We start from the raw sequence: 4,610 nt of genomic DNA, 5'->3' as shown, positions 1-4,610 counted from the left end.
TGCTTGACTGGTTTGAGCATTTCCTCGCATGACTCCGCTCCCCTCACTCGCTCTGTCTTCTCGTGTGTCGCGCAAATAACACAAGACACTGAACAAATATTTCCCTTTCAATACACACCTGTTTGCTTTATGTAAAGTCAGCCATGACTACCTTCCCCCCCTCTCTCTCTCTCTCTCTCTCTCTCTCTCTCTCTCTCTCTCTCTCTCTCTCTCTCTCTCTCTTCCTCTTGCATGTCTTTGTGTTTGTTGTAACTCTAAACTCCAGGATCAGGTGTCAGCCAAAGGAAGAGAGAGAAAGACCTTATTAATAAAGTGAAGCGACCTGGTCAGAAAGATAAAGGATGTTGAGGGAAGAGTGGGCACGCAATGGAGAGAAGGAGCTTTTTGCAGGGTGCACCATGGGTGGCACCTCATCCTTATCGCTGGCGGTAACAGGGACAGGGTAGTACAGTCAAATGTTACTCTGAAACTTGTTCTTCAACCATCACTACACCTGTGTTTTTGTGTGTACTTGTATTAATCAGGTTCAGAGTGGCGCTTAAGATAATTAATATAAGGCCGTTCTATGTCCTCCTATGTGACAAAAGAAAGTGTGTGTGTGTGTGTGTGTGTTTGTGTGTGTTTGTGTGATGGAGTAAACAGTAAGAGGAGTGTCTTGACTTAAGAAAAGGTTAAGCAGAAAAATACACAAAAGTTAGTTTGTTTTGCACGATCACAAGTTTGAGTATGGCAGCTGTCCAGCACCTCAAACCAACAAACCACGAGCTGCCTCTCAATAGAAGCTCCGTGTTGTCCTGTGTTACCGCATCAACATGCATTAGAAGCCTGTAATTACGAGCATATTAAGTTTCAACCATATAATTACACATTCATTTAGCGTCAACTAAAATGAAATCAACCACGTCTCTCTATCTCGTAACTTCGTGACCAGGTGTGACCTGAATGCACCACAACAGAAGAGGTAGTACTCATATCATCTACAAGTATGCAGTAGTATAACAGTAGTATGTAAATGCACAAACGTTTTAACATCGCACTTTACTTAAAGTATCAAAAATACAAGTGCTCATTTTGCCGTATGGCCAATTTTGGAACAATGCATACAATATTATTGGAATATGATTCTTGATGCATCAATGATTTTCATAAAATGGGGTTAGTGTTAGTGTTTGTATAAAATAGTTGTTACACCTGCTCTATCCAATTGAATATGTGCTTTATTGGCACAAATGTAACAAAAACAATATTGCCAAAGCGTCAAGTAAGTTTATAATAATGAGTTTATTGAAAGGTATACGTCCTAAAATGAAGAACATAGCAGTGTGCCAGTATCTTTACAGGGTCTGGGTAGTTGTGTATTTAGCTCATTCGACCCTCCATCACACAATGAGTATCAGTATCAGTTGTTCTAAGAGCAAGTAGTTATTACTTACAGCAACCCCGTTATTACAGCAAAATGTGATCATTAAATGATCTACAAAGATGTATGAGTCAGGTTTTAACAGATACATTGAAGGCCTGTAGCCATCTGTATGTTTTAATGTCTAATGCTGATTGTTTTTGCTTTAAAAATGGAATGATTCGTCCCAGTTTCTTTCTTTATCTCAAGGCCCTGTTGACCGTCCTGTGCTGAAGAAGAGCGGCTGTGCGGCCTCACTGACAGCCTGTATGATCTGTAATACCGACGGACCACTAGAGGTCAGCAGCTCCTCTTTTCATCTTGAGTCTCATCTGAATCCATGACAGAAAAAGGGAGGAAAAGACCTCCTGAAAACACAGTGATGTATGTCCTGCAGGGAGCAGATGATCTTCATTTAAGAACAACGACTTGAATTCATTTGTCCGTGAGAGGAGCCTTGTTTTCCTCAACTGGAAGGCCACTGGATGTGGTTTGGTTTTTCATTCTTTCACACTCTACACAAAGTCACACAGTCGAGCCTTCCCCATAAAAGAATGTGAGCAATTTTGTGTATTTCACACCAAGAGAGTTCAGAGGAAACACATCTCAGCCCAGATGAACAGCTGATCATGCTTGTGAGACACCCGGCTCATGTCACAAGATGTCCCCGTTACTGACTTAAAGAAATGAATGAAATTAAATCTGAAGAACATTTATGTTGTTATTGTTAAACTGGTTCAAACGACGCTGTTATGTCACAGAAATTCATCATTATTACTTGACTTTGACGCTTCATGTAACAACACCACTGACCAGTATATAATACACAACCCATCCCATATTTATTCAAACTCCATGACCCATTTAAACTGACATGTTTGAATAACGTTTTCTAAAACAATTATCTTGATTAAATAAGTTACAATTAAAAATGAAACTTCTCTAAAAGTTTCCATCACTTTCAGTTTGATTTCAGTTTCGTTATTGCTTTGCTTTTATTCCGCAAACACATGCAACACTAATGTCTAAACTTATAGATTGAATTATCGCAATCTTTACTTTGATGATGAAGAAAGATTAAGAATATTGAGCAATGCTGTTTATTTCAGCTGGAGGATGTTTCCAGTACTTTTACTTTGACATCCGATCCCTCCAGACCCCCACATGTCTCAGACACACGGAGTGTTTACGATCATAAAACAGTGGAGAGAACCTCATCCTCCTGTATCCACGGATAAGTGTGACATCTCGAAACTTAGGACATTTTCTTGACATCCTTTAAAAGAAAAGGGAGAAACACTCTACCAGTCACTATTGCCCATATCTACAGACGCTACACGATATTGAAGGGGAGTGTGTTTAATTGAATTGTTCCTTGAATCAGAGGACTACATCCACCTGTGGTCAACATTACTCCACCCCTGATAAAACCAGCCTGGGCAAAGCCATAACCGCGCCCTCCTGACTTGTCCATCGGTGCGCCAGGACTCAAATGAGGCCAAAGTCCTTTCATCCTTTCAACCTATCTCCAGCCGTTCTTTATACCGGCATACAAACACTGAGTACAGACATTAAATCATGGACACGTGGCCACCAACACACATAAATTCAATGAATGCCTGCTTTAGTATGTTTCAGGTCAATATTGTAAATTAGATTTGTAATACAAAGAGCTGATGTGTGCTTCTGTTAGTGACTGTTTTCTATATTGATTACATTTTTGGGTTTCTATTGGATTAACAAATAAAAGAAGGAATACGTACACCTTCAAAATCGGCCTTCTCCGACTTTACTATTACATTCAAGTTGTTCAACTTTATGTCACCCTGTTGTATATTTTCTTCAATCGATTGTCTGTAATGATTTTGCCCTCAGGCAAAAAGTGAGCAAATTTGAACCTGACCAGAGGTCTAATTAGCCGGAGTATTGAAAACACCTGTGTGGGTGTGCGGCCTTTCCACTTACGTTTCTATTATTAATCACTTTACCACAAAGAGCTTTTAGTGTGTGCTGTATCGTGTATGTAGGCTATAAAGTGGTAATATACGGACCATGTGTCGTCTTATATTGTAGCATTATTGCATTTGTGGAAAGTACATTTCAGTGTACTTGTACTTTATCTGAGTATAAATGTATGTGCTACTTTTCATTTCAGACTAGTGTAGTGTTTTCATTTTGACTAGTGTAGTTATTAGTTGCTTTTCAGATTACAATTTTACACGTTAAATACAAATCAGTTCATGAAATATGATACAATATCGTAGATTAAAGGAAAAGTGTGTTGCATTTAGGGGGGGGGGGGGGGGTCTATCAAAATGGAATATCATTTTAATAATTCTGTTTTCTTTAGTGTATAATCACCTGAAAATAAGAATGTTTTTGTTACCTTAGAATGAGTGTTACCTCAAAATAGTGTTACATGTTAATAAATCTGTACTAATCCAATAACATTATACACCATATATATATATATACTATATATATAGTAATTAAACACAATCTGCATAATGAGCACCTTTTGATACTTACATTACATGCTAAAGTTAATTCTACCTATAATAGCCTACTTGTAATGAAGTACTTGGTGTATCACCGTTGGTAGAAGTACTCAGATCTCAGTACAGGAGGTGTGTTAAAAGTAAACGTATTGCAGAAACATTATGTTGTTATCATTGCAGTAGTAGAGTCATCATAAAATATAGGCTACCTAAAATACCAAAAGTGAAAGTAGGCTGCTCGTTATGCTGCGTGACCCATTTCAGAATGCCACGTCACTGGATTATAATTAATTAGCGATGCATTAATGTGCACCTGGGAAGTAGCACATCTTTCAGTCTGCAGAAACCCGGACCAAGTACCTCACGCGCTGGTGCACGCATAGCATTATCTGAGGGCTTCCCCGCACTGCACGTGCGTGTTGAAACTGGCGACAACAAACCAACGCGCGCACGGTTTTCCATTTTCAGTGAGAGAGAGAGAGAGAGAGAGAGAGAGAGAGAGAGAGAGAGAGAGAGAGAGAGAGAGAGAGAGAGAGAGAGAGAGAGAGAGAGAGAGAGAGAGAGAGAGAGAGAGAGAGAGAGAGAGAGAGAGAGAGAGAGAGAGAGAGAGAGAGAGAGAGAGAGAGAGAGAGAGAGAGAGGCTGTCTTTTCGCTTCCGGCTTCAAACTCACAGACAAACAGCGCTTTACTACGCGCACAGTGGTGTCGAGCAG

The sequence above is a fragment of the Melanostigma gelatinosum genome (assembly GCF_949748355.1).
Source record: "Melanostigma gelatinosum genome assembly, chromosome: 19".
In the NCBI taxonomy this organism is placed as follows: domain Eukaryota; kingdom Metazoa; phylum Chordata; class Actinopteri; order Perciformes; family Zoarcidae; genus Melanostigma; species Melanostigma gelatinosum.
Note: the sequence above shows the minus strand (reverse complement) of the source record.